Genomic DNA, 17,962 nt, shown 5'->3' with positions numbered 1-17,962 from the left:
TAGGCTGTGAACCATTTTGCAATTTGTGCCGTTATTATCCCAATTTGCGCAAGCGAAAAAAAAAAAACGAGAGAAAGGGAGAGCGCATTGTGTGCCCTTTTGATTAAGTGGGATGTTTGAGCGCGGGCCCCTCCACCTTCAAGAGAGATTTGATACTTGAGGGGTTGAAGTGTTTTTGATGGAAACTCCATTAATGATTGATAACAGGAGGAGAGCGGTTAAAAATCTCCCTGCTGCAGCACCATCAATTATTTAGAGCTCTCTCCTTGCATTTTGGTGGCACATAAAATATCAGTCACCATCTTGAAATCTCATGTTGATAATATCCGTCAAAGGAATTGAAGCTTTGTATTGATTCCCCTAAAACTCCCCCTCTTCCCGGTGGCTTGGTATGTTGTGCATTTTTTAAGGTGACTCTTGCAACAGATGGCAACAATTAGCGCGGGTTTGTAGCTGTTACTTCCTCTCATCAAAGGAGAGTGTTCCTAGACTTCTGAGACATCGTTTATGAAATTCTTATTGATAGTATCTGAGGTTTATGTTTAATTAATTAAAAGAAAATATGTCTGGAGCTGAAATTTGCTCAGCTTATTTTAGGTATTAGGCCGGATAAACATTGAAAATAGTCGCAAATAATGTCGATAAAGTACACTACCTAACAAACTTAATGTAGCCTCACCATCAGGTGTGACATAAATATGGCTGCTTTCCTACATATCTTGACTGTATCTTGACATGGTTGTGTGCCACAAAGTGCTCCATCGAAGAGCTTGAATGATTCAGCCAGCGTTCATGTCGGGAATCTCACACACACGGCACATGTCGAGTACGATGTTGAGGGACTGAGTGGATGTTTTGAAGTGATGCTGGGGATTCGTGTCAGCCAGCGTTCGAGTGTTGGAGTGCGTGTCAGTGCAGCGGCAGAAGTTCTCCGGAGCTGAGAGCTGATTTGAGCTGCATGGAGACGAGCTGACAGGCCTGCAGGCTTCTCTGTGTCATCGCCAAGGTTTCCCTCGTCAGCACAGAGCACCGCCGTACTTCCATGCAGGAGGACACCCCCCCACCCCCCGCCCCCCCCACTCGATTGAGTCTTTATATTCCATGTGGCAGCGGCAGAGCAAAGTGTCCGGCCGCTCCGCACAAAGTGCTCCGAGGATGCTTCGAGGCACGTGAGGGGAGGCGGGATGTTTTCAGGATGCTTCAAGCGGTGGTGGAGGTTTGTTTGGCAGTTAACGGTTATCTGCTCACTAAGGTCAGAAAACACCTGACACTGGTTCTATTTAACTTTGCTTCCTTATGTTGGGGTCATTGGAATGAGAGTAGAGCTGCTGCAACTAAGCATTTAATAAGTGGATGAATGGGCGGTTCATTGATAGTATTTTGGTTAACAATAAATTGTTTCAGACTTTTATGAAGAAAAAAAACTTTAAAAAAACTTATTTTTTTTTAGAATGATCTGTTTCCCCTCATGATTTCCATCACAGGGTCTTACCTACAATATTTTACCATCTAAAATAGTAACATCACATAGGAAGAAGTTTACACTATCCAAGAGTGAAATCAGGATCACTTTTATATCCCAAGACACAACACACAAAGACAAATCAACACATAAATAAAAATATCTTTATCATTAATATCAAGAAAGAAATCTTCATCCAAGTCCAGCATTAGTTTCCTCACAGGGACATTAAAGTATAACGTCTTAGAATAAATATATGCTTGTTTCAGCTTATTAAATGTGAGGATTTGTTGCTCTTTGACTTTTATGAGAGGAAATGGAGACTTCAGGCTTTGGGCTGTTAGATGGACAAAGGATGAGGGTGTCACTTTGAGCTTTTGGAAACTGATGAGCATTTATTTTCACATTAGTTCATTTATTTGATGCCTTTTATTGGAGAGACAGGAAAGTGGATAGAGTTAGAAATCAACGGGAGAGAGAGTGGGGAATGACATTTAGGAAAGAAGCCACAGGTCGGATTTGAACCCGGGCTGCCAGCTTTTGAGGACTTTAGCCACTGTACATTGGGCGCAGACTAACCACTCAGCTACGGATGGTGCTTAGTTTTTTTTCCGAACATTTCATGGCCAAAATAGTATAGGAAAATAATCTGCAGAAATGGAGAGCCCTCATTTACTCACGTCAATGTTCAAGTTAATCATTCACTGCTAATTGTCAGCGCTGCAGGTGCATTGTTGTGTTATTCTTTTACTGTTAACCCGCCCCTCAGTCGTTAAGATGAGCTTTGAAAAAAAAAACCCCCTGCAGATTGATATCAAGTCTAAAGGATGTAAAGATAGAATTGAACCATGACAGCAAATAAAAAGTAACAACAATAAAGTGCCTGCTGTTCTTATCTGAACCCTGATCGCTGGTGTCTCACAGTGGCGGCGAGGCACCGCGTGCTGCCCATCCTGTGTCAACAGCGCCGTATTTACATAAGCTGTTTCCCCATCTCAGCCACCGCTTCTGTCCTGAGCTGCGCGGGGAGCTGCGATGGCGAGGCGATGTGATTAGATTTACAGATGGAGATTAATGTGAACAGAGGTAATAGCACAAAGGCATAAATCACAAAGAGGAGGCTGGTAGCACTGTGCTTGACCTTTTTGAATGGTGATAATGATGCTGGAGTCAGATACGCTGCTACTGGGGCTGCAGCAGAGTCAGTTAGAGTTTAGACAACAGTGTCATCACTGTAAAACCTTTCAGTCCCGGCAGGAGTCCACTTTCTTTTCTATCATTTTTTTGTGGCCTGAAAAGTGGCAGCTTTTTTTTTTTTTTTTTAAGCAATTTTTGGAGGCCTTTTTTTTTTGTTTGTAACACTTTCCCCATCAGCTGTTAGCCACTGGGAACATGCTCCAAAATGCCAAATAAGGTGAGTCTAAATTGAATCAAACAATCAGCGCTGACTCACATTTAAGTAACAGAGTTTCCAGTTGGTGGAAAGTTTGAAACACATGGGTCAATACACTCCACAGTGGAATGCTTTTTTAGGCTTTTTTCTGTGCCTTTATTGGAGAGATAGGATAGAGTTGTAAATCAGGGAGAGAGAGAGAGAGAGTGGGGATTGACATGCGGGAAAAGGAGCCAAAGGTCGGATTTGAACCTGGGCTGCCCGCTTGGAGGACTACAGCCTCCATACATGGGGGCGCGCACTAACCACTGCGCCACAACGCCACCAGCGCCCCACGCTAACAGTTTTTAACACCAGAAGGCATCAAGTCTTGGATTTATTCTCAAAAAATGTCTCCATAATAAAGCAGTTAGAGGCCGAGTGGCAGCATTGCAACTTCCTGGAGAGACTGCTCGTGTGTGTGTGTGTGCGTGTGTGTGTGTGTGTGTGTGTGTGTGAGAGAGGGTTAATAGATGTGCCGGTCAACACTGGAGTGCATTTACATAAAAGTGACAGCATGCATGAAGCTGTCAGAACATTACACGCAGAAAAGTGAAGGAAATGAGTGCCTACATGCAGTGTGCACACGCACAGCCACACAGTGATACCTGGCTCTGAGGCTCTTTTCTGTTAAGTGTGAAGTGAAAACTGTCTGTCTGTTTGTCCATCTCCCTGTCTGTCTCTTTGCTGCAGAGCATCAGCCGGGTTATTAAAAGGAGCCCTATGGCTGACACTGATAAGGCCTGTAATGGTTGCCGGGTTGCTGCCTCTGACAGTGCTGCCTGCCTGCCTGCCTGTCTGCGTGGCAAACACAAGTGGCCTGGCCGGGGGATTACTGCCTGCTGCCATTTCTGCTGATGCCTTTCTTTATGTTATCCCCTCCACTCACATGTGCTGCATTTGAATAACTTGGCTGATGTTGTAGAAATGGAACTCCTGGAAATCTTCCCTCCCCGCAATGCATACAAATGACGGACGAATTGCTGTCACATGCTTAGACCTTCTCGTGCCTTTTTTTTTTTTTTTTTTTCCCTCTTCTTCTTCTTCTTCCCTTTGCCGCCTCCTCCTCTTTTCTTTCTTCCTTCCTTCCTTCTAGTGGCCATAACTGGTTATTTACATGCTCTGTCACTTACAGGGAGGAGTGATGCTGATGGGTTAGGAGGCCCACTAATCCACTCTGCCGCTGTCATTAGAGAGAAGCAAACAGACTATTACCACCACCTCCTCCTCTCTCTGCTCATCATAAGCCTGCCTGAACCACACACACACACACACACACACACACACACACACACACACACACACACACACACACACACACACACACACACACACACACACACACACACACACACACACACACACACACAGCTGTGATGGAGAGTGCCTCTTGTTTCTTCAGCACTACTGAGTGGAGCCCTGCTTTGGTAATTGATCCTGTTTGCTACATGTGGAGGAGGGGGGGAGAAAAGGAGAGAGGAGAGAGGAGAGGGAGGCCCTAAGTGTTGTCAGTTTGCTGCATTAATTTTTCAACCGTGGCCGGAGGAGGGGCCCCCACCGCAGATCTCGCTCACAACAAGGACCACGCTTTTCCCCCATCACGCCGCTTGCTTTGTCCGTACATCTAAAATTAAGTTCCTCCTCTAAGGAGACTCATTTGTGATTCATCTACTCGGTCGCAGCCGCCTGCTGATGACATATTTGTTTTCCTCCGTCTCCTCTCAGAAATAGCCTTCTGGTGGTTTGTGTGACTTGTGCCTCTTTGTCTGGCTGTTTAGTTGCCTTCTCATGGCGTACTGTATGTGCAGCTGATAATAGACAGACCTCATTCTGTGCTTTTTGATCCCAGCTCCAGGCTCTGGCCGTTGACTCACTTATGATGTCACCTAGCCAGCCGAGAAAGAAGACTAAGCAGAAAAAAAAAAAGCATAAGAAGGAGTTTTTTTTTTTTTTCCCCTGCTGCTTGCCGTAGTAAAATGTGCTATTACTGCCTCTGTGTTGTTCACAGTTCCACCAGCGTTCTCTCTCTCAAAACACTCCTCTCCTATAATTAGTCCTAATGTTATCGCAGCGCCGGTCAGCGGATGGAAAGGATACCGCTGAGTGATTTCTACGTCCGTCAGGGCTGCGTTAGCAAACACTTCCGTGAGTCATTCAGAGGTGCACCCGGGCCACGCAGGACGTCACTGCTGACATTTGTTACAGATATGAGTCATGAGTTCTCGCTTGATAATAGTGAATGCTTCAGAAAGAAATTTAACCATGACACATTTCATTTTGCATCGCTAATGCTCGCTGAATGCCGGGGAGATGTAAAGTAGCGCAAAGCTCACAGCAGTTGTCATGCAAAGTGTCTTTAAGAAAACACTTTGTAATGATGCAGTTTGCAAAGCACACTGTGGGAGAGAAATGCCTGCAGGCTTCCACGGAGTTAAGTCATGATCATTGGAGTTGCATTACCCACAATGCACAGGCACCGGGAAGTTGCTTAGTCTGGTCAGGATGGGGCGGTATGCAGGGGACAAATCTGCCCTCATGGAAAAATAAACTCTGAACTTTTTTTTTTTTTTTTACTTTGCAAATACCTCATTTTGGAAAGATCACTTGAAGAAGAAGTCCACTCTGAATAGAACTGAGACTGCCTCCGAAGCTTTCTGTCCACACCATCACATAATAAAACACCTTTCAGAATATTTTTTTTAAAGTTTGCATACATTTGTTTTTGGCGACCTAAAGAGCTTCTCACCTAATTTGGCATAAATCTGCAACAATGAATAGATTTCTCATTTCAAAGAAAATGAACCAGCTAGTATTTCCAAGACTGAAGAATATTTTAAATAATATTTCAGCCACTTATTTTAAACTTTAGCTGGTTCCTGCTTTATATACAGACACACATGTACAAACTTTATTGCTGTTTTAGTTGTTAAAAGTTTGGATTTTGAACTGTTAAAGGAAGAATTTTTAAGATGACACTTTGTATTTAGGACATTTTGAGAAGCATTTATCACCGTTTTCTGGCGTTTACAGACTTCATCATTAATCCGTTAATCATCCGATTTATGAGGAGATCAGTGGATTTGAAAAATGGTTAGTTGCAGTCCTTATTTCAAATCCAACTGTCACAGAGTTGGAAGGCTCGCAAGACATACTGTACATGTATAAGGCGAGAATCGGCCTCTGAGATATCACAAGTTTCAGTCCAATGTTTATGCTAAAAAACCCCACTGAATCCTACTTTTCCCACAATGCATCTTATGTTTCATTAGACTTCCTCATGTCTCTCAACCTTTCTTCACGTTTTAAACTTGTGCCTTTATCTTGGGATGCAGACGGTGTGTTATCAATGTGTAGTCTTCAAGCCAAAACAGAATTAAACCATGGTGACATCATCAAGGTTATTTTCTAGACTTCAGATGGCTTCTCAAAGACAGGAGGAACTCATTCAACTGTTTTCAACAGCTCATAAATGAAGTGATAAAAATTGTACCAGGTACTAAAGGTGATTGGAGTTCTGTGTGACGGTGATGAAGAGGGAGACATCGAAGAAGTGAAAACAGATGTGTGAAAAAAGTTCATGAAATTCATCCACTATCCACAGCTAGCTGTTATTTACGGTCATTAGCTTGATTGATAAATAGGCAGTTTGTCTGACAGTATGAACATCTTGAAGATATATTGATGTAGCTGTCTGTCTTCCACTTTGCAATAACACATGATAGTAGAGAAATACAAAAGTTATGTCTGAGGATGAAACTGTGTTTGTTGACTTCTGGTAGTTTGATCATCATTTTTAGTTTCTATTTTTTTTTAAATCAATATAATGGCAACAAATCTTTTGAAAAAAACGTATCAAGGATGACTGGCAAACATGTTAAAGGTCACATATTATTCATAATGCACTTCACCGTGTTTTTCTAACACTAAGTTATGTCCCTAGTCTGTCTACAAACTCCCTGTTTATGAGAAAAGTCCATCCTCTCCGTCTTTTGCCTGCTCCACATTAAGGAGATTTCACCTTTGTGACATCACAAAGGGCAGTAACCCCTCCCCCAAGTGGGTGACACTCCCACAGCTAGGTGTTTGTTCAGCCCTCTGAGTCTGCCTTTCCACTGTAAACAATAGGGCATGGTGTGAGAAAGCCTGAGCCACTCAAGCCCTTCCAGAGAGGGGGCGTGGTCAGACACAGCTCATTTACATTTAAAGGTACAGACACAGAAACAGCCTGTTCTGAGCAGGGCTGAAATAGAGGGGTTTATAGGCATGATCAAATAAAGCATCAGAGTGGATTTATAACAACACTTCACAGACATGTTTTTGTGACCTCTGAGACTTATTGAAAAGGATTATAATATGTGACCTTCAGTGTTAAAAAATCGATTGCGTTGGCGTTGTCGTGTTTTTTTTTTCTCGATATTACCAACATCCTTCAATTCAATATACTTTGCTTTACACTGTTGTTCTGACAGGAGAATGATATACCTGTCTTGTTTGATTTGTAAACATCTCAAATAGTCCCCAAAGATAAAATGACATCCATCACAGTGTTTCTCCTAGGTTTACAGTGTTGGGGGGGGGGGGTGGGGACAAGCCGACATGCTGACACGGCGACACAAACACTTGAAGGAGTCTTGGTGTTCATGTGTTACTTTTAATGACAGCTGTCCTTTTCTATCGGAAAGGTATCCTTAAGTGACTTATTTCCCTGATTTCCGACTATATCCACTATCCTATCCCTACAATAAAGGCACAAAAAGACAAAAAATAAATCTTTAAAAGAAGATTTTTTTTGTTGTTGCTTGACCTTGGGGGGTGGGGGGGCAATATAATGGTAGGGGAAACACTGCATCATGTTTGTGACTCTGTAAATGTAGTTGTATTTCATCATCTAAACCTGACGGTTTAACCTTAACATGACTTCATACCAAACACTACAAAAGGCAGGGCAGGCCCACAGATGAATTGTGTGATTTACAGCTTCTCTGAGGTCACACAGGTGAGAGTCTTTTCTTTTACCGCTCTCTCTGTTTTGTACCATCCAACAGGTGTGTTTTCTCTCTCAGGTGTGATACCCCTCCTCCCCCCCCGCTCCACCTCTCCCTCCTATCCTCTCCCCACTCCTGCCTGCTCAGCTAGCCAGGACAGGCCTCCTTCCACTCCAAAACCATGATTGCATTCTTGAGCTATTCCACCCCCTCCTTCAGAACAAGAGCCCTCCGCATCTCTCTCCCTTTCAAGTAGAGGCTGTTGGCCGCGTCGTCCCTTTGAAGATGTAATCTTGGAAAACACAGAGACATCTCCGGGATTATCTTAAATGTCTTCAGTATGTCAACAGCCCCGGCCCTGTTGTGGAGCAGCGGCGGGGCTGTTTAAAGGGGTCGGCCGTGATGACAGCCGAGGAAAATGCGGCATCGCAGAGGTAATCATAGGGTCAACTCAGCTGACTCCATTCAGGGCCGGACTCCCGCTGTTTAAACTGCATGATAACACTCACACAATGAAAATGATGTATTCCCCCATGTGGCAGGGCTGTGTTTACAACTGAAGGTAATAGCAGGCGGTGGAGCGCTCAATAACAGATGGTGTTTGTAGGTGAGGTTCATTTATGTCACGGCATTTTCCAAAATGTTATGAAAATCGGAACGGTGTTACATCTTAACTAAGCGCACGCACAACAAAAGAGGAGAGGCATCACTGATAAGTCACAAGAGGGAGTGTTACTATACAGCAAATTAGAGGCACGTAAGTGGGCGCTCCTTGAAAAGGATCTTGACTTTGTAATCACATCAGATGTTATCAGGAGGAGATTTTAGGAAGGGTAAGTGCTCGGAAACTAAATCAGAGAGAAGCTGCCTGGGGAACACGTTGTTATCATAATTACCTGCTGAGCGACGACTGCAGGACTCGTGTTGATGTTGACGCCGAGCTGCCCTCTCCTCTATGCTGTCTTGTGTGGGCTGCTGCCTTCGACACATCTCTTTGTGCTCTGTTCTGTGTGTGTTTTCTATCTTTCTCTCTTCCCTCTCTTTTTTCTTCTCTCTCTCTCTCTCTCTCTCTCTCTCTCTATCTCTCTCTCCTTCAGCCAGAGAAACAGACTGCAGGGCCAAATATTGTTTTGGTGAGATCTGGCTCAGAGATTTAGGACGGACTTGCGTCAGTGTTTGCGTGCGGGCGCTGGCAGGATCCGATGCTGCTCCCTGGAACCTCGTCTTCTCCGTTTCAAACAACAACCTGCTCCTGCCGGCGCGCGGGGGCCCCTGCCTGCATGGGATTTTTTATTACAAATGATCTGTTTGAATGAAACGCAGCACCCGGGCCTCCTCGCTGTTGGCATTTAAGCTACAGGAAATAACAGATGATGATATCAGAGTGGGAGAGAGAGAGAGAGAGAGAGAGAGAGTGAAGGAGAGACCACTCAAGGAGGAGAAACACTTGACCTGTTTGTTTTGGGAAAATGGTATTCCTCCGCTAATTTCCTCCTGATAAGTATCTGACAGCTCTTAGTAAAGTGTTTTATCTTGGCTGGAGGGAAATGGCTTCTCTCACTCAGAGTGCCGATCGATTTCAGACACACTGCCGCTTTAAATTGCATTCTCTGTTTTTTTTTTTAGACTCCTTCTATTTGCATAGAGGTAATCAATTACATATATTAGCCTTTAAGCCTAACATGGACTTCTGGACTTCTTCCTTCCTTCCTTCCTTTTCTTCCTTTCTTACCTCCTCAGACTCTGCTGCAAATTCTCCCTCTTCCTTCTTCCCCCCCCTAACATCATTGACTGCTGTTTGCCGTGTTGGGGGGCATTGATTTTTACTGCTCTGCCTCTCTCTCTGGTTTAACAGTTGATGAGTTGTGTAAAGACGCCCAGGGACAGCCCTGCCTGTTTTAAGGAGATGAGGTCGGCTTTTATAGCTCTCCTGCTTCCTCAACCTCAGACGATAAGGTGTGTGTATATGTGGAGACGTGCATGTGTGTTTGAGACTGTAGGATTCCCCACAGGAGGCTAAAGTAAACGCTGTGGTGTTAAGGGCTTTTAACAAGCAAACTCCGGCTTTGTCATATCCACCGTTTGGATCACTTTAAAGTCTTCGCGCAGAAAATTGGTTTACCTCCATCAATGAGCGGCCACATCATCAGATACGATTACCAGGATTGAAGAGAGCATGAAACATGAGACGAGCGGCTGGAGTGGAGAGAGTTTAGATTTAAAGGTGACAGGAATTTTGAGTCTCTCTGCAGCACCTATAACCACCCACATCCCACACACACACACACACACACACACACACACACACACACACACACACATGCTCACACATGCTCAGGAGTCAGAGATACAGACACAAACCTCATTTAACACGATTAGTTTCTTTGAGGATTTTACCGCAGCCTCTCATATCCGGGATGAAAGAGTTCACACTTCTGACAAGGAAAAAAAAAAAAAAAGAAGAGCTGGAGTCTGCAGAAGCTAGCAGCAAGCACTCAGCCTTTCACTGCAATATTCACCACATTATTAAGGAGCACATTGCTTTGTGCTGTGTTGCTCTCAACACCATCTGTAGTGGTGCTGCTCAAGTGGTAGCAATTTTCTTCTAGTCTCGTGTCTCTCTCGCAGTATTACAAGTGAAACTCGATTGCAGATCTCGATGTTCTACTGCGTTTAGTTTCTCATAAACGTTCACATTCTTCAGTGATTGCCGCCTGCCAGCTTCCAATGTGCAGAGATGCACTGCTCTCTCAGTGTTTAGCTCTTTGAATCCTGAAATCAATTCAGCGTCGGAGAAAAATATTTGCCTTTGAACTGGAATCCAGTCCAAACTCTGCTTTTATTACACTATGTTGTCTTCCCCCCCCCCCCCCCAACCTTAAGAAGCTAAACATAGCTCTGGCACTTGGTTGCAAAATTACCTCACTTTAAAAAAAAAAAAAAATGCACTTGACTGAGAATCTGCTTTAATACAATAATTGGATTTTCAGGACTGAATGTATGGCCAACTTAACAATGTGATATTCTAATCTTTCTCTTAAAAACCTATAACCCTTACACACTGGCTGCACACACATTTTAAAGAGGGTCCATCGGTGCGTGTTATAACTGGGTAATATCAACCTAATAGGCTTACCTGTCAGCACTGTACGGGGACGTAGACCCCGTAAATCACATTTGTCTGCGACACCTGCTCGCCTCCCTGCGTATTTATGGCTTTCTCCTCCGCCCTGTCCTCGTCTTTTTGGCCCGGGTCCAAAATCAACCCCCTCTTCCCACAATATGTGCCCCAGTGTGTTCCCTTCTCTTCATGGATTAAATGAATGAGCAGGTGTTCAGATGTAGGGGGGGGGGGGGGCACCACCCTCTGGTAAAACCAGCCATCTATTGTTTTGTAAATATCAAATTTGATATTTGATAGCAAGTCTCTAGTGCATGTTTTTAAAGTAAACATTAACATCCTGTCATTAATTACACTTGTGTCTGATATGTGAAAAATCACTCTGTCAAGCAGTAATCATCTTAATTTGATCATACATACGGGTTTTGAAAGACAAAGATGTACTCCAAAAATCACTTGTGTAGTTCTTTGCACTTTTTATACCATCACATTTCTTCTACTTACCAATATTTGTACGTAAACGGATTTGTGTACCTGGCCAAAATTTCCTGGACTCTGATTAAAAAGTGCCAAAATATCCTGTAACTCTTGGAAAGTGGCCCACGAGGACCGCCTGAAGAAAAGGAGACCTGTTTTCACGAGTAGTAGAGATTGTACGTGATGTAACAATGGAAGAGAAAAGAGAGCGGTGCGTCTTTTACTGAGACTCTCCGTGCCAGGAGTCCTTACAATGAGACTCGAATAAAGGAAAGTCTCCCCACACTTTCCATTACGTTCATTGTAACACAATCAATTATGATGAATGAAATAAACAGATTGCTGTTTTTTTATTTTACTGACGTGTCTTTTGTGTTTGAGTGTGGGCGTGCCTGTCCCTTTAAGAGTGTATTGTCTCAATGGTTGTTTTAGCTTCAATTTTGCAAGGTTAGCATCCACTAGAGTTAGCTGCTATGGTAGAAAATGGAAATATATTCAAAGGGAACGAATTATCCCTCAAGTTGTTGATGACTACATGAACAGGAGTTGACGAAACTTGTTTTTCAAGTGAGAAGATGGTGAGCACAAGTCAAACTCAAAGGGATAGTTTGAAAAATGCTAGCATTAGCCGAAGAGTTACAGAACATAATGTTATTTTGTTTTTGTTTTACTGACTCGTGTTCTTTTTTTTTAAATTTAAAGTTATATTCATTTCTTTGAGGCCATTTTGGGCCAAGGTAACAAGCTGCAAATCAAACACTGACATGTTATCGCTCCATGAAGTTGTTGTGGCTAACGCCTTAGCAAACTGTTTTTTACCACCTGGTTAATCGAAAAGGCCGCCTCTTTTTGCTCTGTTTTTGGTCTCCAGCAACTCCTGAGGGAAACATCTGACCCTGATCTGATCTGAGATATTCAGTGCACAGCTGAGTTCACCAAACACTCTGCCTGCACTACAGTACAACACACCACGTGATGGTTTGTGACGACATGTTCACAAATCGAGCTTCCACAATACTATCGGTGTTAATCAACACTCATGTACAGCTTTAACTTAACTGTGGATCCAAGTAGCAGCCATGTTGGATGTTACATTTTTGCTCTGACTTTGAGTTCTGATTTTAGGGGCGCTTCCTGATGATGCATCTGAATGGCAACTCCCAAGAATTGCCCACTCCCAAATTCAAATGGGCCGCACCACTAACACATGAAATCGCATGCTCACATTGACGTTGCCATTTGTGCCCATGTTTAACATCGTAGTTTAGCTCGTCTGCATTCCTACCAAATGGGAATATAATGTTTCAAATTAATAATGGCACTAATGCCAATCGCGAGACTTAAAATGCGCAAGGGAAACATTTGGAAAATCAGGATCACGGACTTATGTGTAATTTCATCACAGCTTCCTTAATGGGACTACAATTTACAAAACTTAAGTGCATTACAGATACCTAAGAGACAGAACGACTGGTAGGCTAATCCCGGAATCGTTTGTGTGCTCCTGGCCTCCGCTGGATTTGTGTCGGCCTGTAAAGGGTGCAGCGAAGCAGTGAGGAGAGACTAAGAGAGGTGTATTAAGGCAGTGAATCTCGCCGCTGTGTGTGTAATGGACTCAGGATGAGGGCTGACCAAGAGCCAGGCTGCTGATAACCTTTAGGAAGGACATTGTTCCTGTGCAGTGGGGGGTGGGGTCGGGTGGGGAGCTGGAGAGGTGGGGGGGGGGGGGGGGGATATACCGGACTGCTGCAGTACACAGGCACGGCAGCTTGATAGGTGGTGCAGTTGTTCATTGGTTCATTGGCTTTCCGGCAGGGTTAGGAGGTAGAGTAAATGGGGCAGTATAGCAAAGTCCCTCATGGCTTCCTGCATACATTTTTCAGCACCGGGGGTGTATTTCTCTGTGATACATTTGTCCTCTGTCTGAACCAGGTTCTCCCTGGCACTCCATTAAAAAGAAATTTAACAGCCATTTCTTCTGTCTTCCTTCCCCTTCAGATCACCGCTTAAGGAAGGGGTCAGCGAGGGACCGTGCGTGAGGAATACATGAAGGGCCAGGTGGGGGAGGGGGCGGCGACCACGGCACCAGTACCACCAAGGTCAAAGTTCACACAGGTAAACAGATTTGTCTTTTTTTTTATTTATTTTTTTAAATCCACAGCTTGGTCATTGTGCTCGCTCTTTTTTTTCAAATTTCCAACTCAAAGCAGACTTGGCATGCATGTGTGAAGTGAGGGAGTAATGTGGCTGGTTTTGATTGGACCCTCCTGGGCTGGCGGCCTGGGAGGAACTGGAAACTGCAGCTGCTGTTTATGAGGAGCTGTGCAGGATCTCATTTGGCTTGAGAGTGAAAAAAACCCCAGCAAGTTCCTTATGGGAAGCTTGTGGCCAGTGTCAGTATGATGGGGATAGAACAACAAATATGATGCTATGATAGAAGATGCATTAGTTTTCTAAAAGCTTTAGAAACATTAGTTTTGTTTTTTTACACGGTGCAGATGCATCTCAGGGGAGATAGGATTTAAAGTATTTGAGACTTCATTGTAACCTAACTTTAACTTATTTCTAATGTGAATCTTAAGCAGAAAGAATCTAGCCTGCTTTATTGTCCGCGTCTGATTTTTCCGCAGAATTCTCACTGGCCTGATAATTTGTTAATAAATTGAATATCAGCACTGCACTATCCTCATGAAACATGAGCTTACCGTGAGCAAATACAAGAGTTCTGCACATTCTCTGAACCAGAAAAGTCAGTCGTTTTAAAAAAAAAAGTAGATCCAGAATGGTGCAAAACTCTGCCACCTATCTCCATTTTCACTCACACCCTATTTTCTGCCTTTCCTCCTGTATTCTTTTGCTACCAGGGATTAAGGAGGATTGGGGGGGGGGGGGGGGTGTTGTGAGGCTGGGTGGGTGCAGATCCAGGAAGCAAATGGATAAATAAAGTGCTGGTTAATCTTTCTTAGTGTGTGTGTGTGTGTGTGTGAACACTGAGCAATTGAACCAACCAGGGGGGAACATCTGCCTCGCACACAAACAAACACTCGCGCGTGCACACGCATACAGTGGCAGACACAGATACCGCTCATACACACATGCACGACTTGTGAGGATCAGCCAAAGTGATAAGCCCACGGACGTCACAGCACTGAAAGCGACAGGTTTACCACAGATACACACACAAATAGACCATCGGCAGAGTGACAAGTAGAGCAGAGTGAAAGAAAAAAAAAGAGACGCTGCCAGCAGACAGAACAGAGCTAAACAATGTGACAGCCCATGACTGCAGACACATGAAAGTATAGGAAGACAAGTTTTACTGCGCCTCTCTGCTGCTGTCGTACTGAAATCCCTCTCCCTCCCTTCCTCCCTCACATTAACACGTACGCAGCCTACAAATTTCTGATCAAACAACTGTGCAATTGAGGCAGAGTTTGGCCAGACAGCTAGCCGGGATGAGTAATGCAGAGCTCCAATGGTTTAATTTGTTTAGAAAGCCTATCATCGCTGCAAACATGTTACACACTGTTGCCGTTTACAGAGGAGCATTTTTTTCCTCCTGCAGTTTAATTGGACGCATTTTTAATGTTAGCAACACACAGTGTGAGCACTGTTGACACTGAACACTGTGGCCGTTGTGAGGCGATGGAGTTGAGATTGAGGGGAGAGGCGGAGTGTGAGTGTGGTGTGTCTGGGTATGAATAACACTACAGGAGAAGTTTTTGGGTTCTGTGTTTGGGGAACTGCTTTGCTTTTTTTTTTACTTGTTTAGTCTACTTAAGGATATAGCTACACTTAAAGGCTATAGTGAAAATGTAGAAATCTCTGCAGCTGTGGTTTGGGCTGCTTGTGTTGCCTTCTGCTACGTTTTCTAATGCTGGTAGAAATGACTGAAGGCGAGGGTTGAAGACGACCTCAGTAAATTGTCTAAGATTGCCATCTCCACTGCAATCACTGCAAATAAAAGTAACATTAATATAACAGTACGGACGCTTCCCCTTGCGAATAAAGAGAACTCTCACACTCTGTATCACAAAGTAACTAGAAAAAAAACAACAACAAAAAACTCAGTTATTGTGGGGATTCTGACACTGATCTGTATATCAACACTTGTAAAGAAGGTATTTAAAGCCAGACTCCTGTAAACCCTTTTGTCAAGTAACCCTCTCCCACCATCCTAAACCACTTGAGCATTTATCCCTTTATTTTTGCCTTGTGTACACACTAAGCTAGCAGCCGTTTGCACCTAAATATAGCCTTTTTGAACGTGGCATCCAGAGTGAACGATGGATGAACTCTGTTGCAAAGCGGTGACATAAACTCTTCCCTGACACAACCAAGTGTTGTTGTAGAAAGAAAAGCAACTCAATGGCCTCCTTTAGCAACAGCGCCGTAACGAAGCTTTACCTTCATTACCTTTTTGTACTTCTGTATTGATTCTGCAAGGGCGTAATGCAAGTGTCCCAATTGACATTGCGTTTAAGCGTGGCAGAAAGACGACTTGTGAACAAACAGTGGGAGCTCCGCATGCGCACACACACACACACACACAATGCTGTTCTCCCCTCCCCTTTTAGCTCCGCCCATCCCATCACACCCCTCTAACGCCTCTGGTACACCTCTGTTACCATACCTCATTATACCATACCAGACATTCATATCAAAGCTGAGACAACACAGGGACGTAAATGTAGCGCCTTGAATGGGCGCAATTGGGCAAATTTCTTTTAAACTCAATATGTGTTTTTGTTTTTTTTATTCTTCCTTTAGCTTTTATTGATTAGTTATGTCAAACTAGATCATGTTCTTCTAATAGCATGTTTATGGACTTTTCATCACAGCAGCACTTGAATTGCTGTTCAAAGTGTTCTTCCTTATGGGAAGCCGAGTCATGAGGCTGTAAGGTATCTGATCTTTACAAAGTTTGCTCATACAAAACATCTCTCCAAATAGCAGATGAGCTGTAGTAAAGGTGTTTTTGATAAATTGCTCAAGCATGCCGCTCAGAGAACTAGCATCCCATTCAGTGGCTGCTTTTTTTGTGTGCTTCGTTTCCCCCCCCCCCCACAGTTTTCAGTCTGGCCCTTTAACTTAGGGGTTAAGTTTGTTTTTTGTTCTGTTCCACCTTTCTTTCCATCTTTTTCCTCTCTGGAGTGAAGTTCTTCTAATGTATATGTGTTCATGTGATGAGCATGGGCACACTGTCCTTGGTGTCTGTTGTGTCTGTGGATTTAACTGTATGTATGTGGCAGAGGTGTAGAGACATAAATGAAGACGACATGAGAGAAAAAGTCCAATCAAGGCTCTTATTCTTTGAGGAATTTCACCTCAGGGCTCTGCAGCTTAGGAGACTGTGATGATATTCAAAAACAGGAATGTGTATTTATATCCTTGCTGGTTATACTCATTGTGCTCACCGTCTTACAGACCATTTTTCACACACACAAGCTGGCCCTTTTTTTTTTTTTTTTTGGATTGTGAGCTGCAAGAGGCATCTCACAAACAGGCAGAGGTATAAAGTGGTGAGAGTGGGAGGATGAGAGAGAACATTGTCTTCTCTTTCCCAGCTTAGGGACAGAGCAGAACAGGTTGTGTGAGGATACTTGCTATCCTTAACAACGTCTAACACAGCCTCAGGGCCACCTCTACCTCTCTGATGCAGCTGAGACTTGTGTTGTGCAGAGGAGTTGGAATATGTGCAACACATTCCTCAGTGTCAGATGGCATTCCTTGTACACTGTAATTACCCGAGTAACACTTTTACTTTGTCATGTTTTAACAAATTCAGTGCAATAACTTAGATAAACGTCTTGTGATGGTTTTCCTTAAAAGATTGCGCTGACTGGTTTTCCTGTTATAAAATGATGACTCATAGCTAATAAGTAATACACTGGATTGATGTGCAACCAAAATAGATCATGGCAGGATGCATAAAGGAGGTTTGTTTTTCTTACATGTTATTCTGAATTCATTGTCCTCCCGTCCTTCCTGTCATAGTGGAGGTGGAAATCAGTTGCGAGGTTTTGTCCCTCGTTTTCTGCATTATTTATTAGACATTTTCATCTCCAAAGACATGCTCGTTAGGTCAAATTGGTGATTCTAAATTGCCCAAACTCAGATTATGCATTCGTAAGTCTAAGTGGAACAAATAAACGAGCACAAAATCAACATCTTTAGATAAACAAATTTCACCATCTAGCCGTAGACATGAAGCTAGCGTGACACATGGTTAAACCGAGGCTTAAGCTTCCCATAGACAGCCAGGACATGTTTATGAGACAGAAGCTGTTTTCACACATGCACTCCTGAAAGTTTTTCTAGATATTTCCAAGAAGGAACTGCGATACATTTTCAGGAAGAATTGCCCCGGAAATCTTCCCGAGTTGCTTATTCACAGCGTTAAGCTTTCCCTGTAGCACATGAGCGGGGTTTTAAAAAAGAAGCCGCAGAAATCCAAGCTGTTGAATAAAATGAAAGAGTGTCAC

General features: G+C 43.5%; 2 protein-coding genes across 5 annotated transcripts in view; both read left to right on the top strand.

Annotated features, from left to right (window-relative positions):
- Positions 1-17,962, top strand: part of rps24 (ribosomal protein S24) — a 156,433-nt gene that overhangs the window by 57,824 nt on the left and 80,647 nt on the right. The gene's annotated exons all lie outside the window — the stretch shown is intronic.
- Positions 1-17,962, top strand: part of zmiz1a (zinc finger, MIZ-type containing 1a) — a 114,423-nt gene that overhangs the window by 17,205 nt on the left and 79,256 nt on the right. For all 3 annotated transcript variants that reach the window (XM_065959176.1, XM_065959174.1, XM_065959175.1), the window contains exon 2: positions 13,476-13,592. The gene's annotated coding sequence lies outside the window, so the exon portion shown is untranslated. The remainder of the gene's footprint in view (positions 1-13,475; positions 13,593-17,962) is intronic.

The sequence above is a fragment of the Labrus bergylta genome, chromosome 10 (assembly GCF_963930695.1).
Source record: "Labrus bergylta chromosome 10, fLabBer1.1, whole genome shotgun sequence".
NCBI lineage: Eukaryota > Metazoa > Chordata > Actinopteri > Labriformes > Labridae > Labrus > Labrus bergylta.
This window is presented reverse-complemented; position numbering and strand designations above follow the sequence as displayed.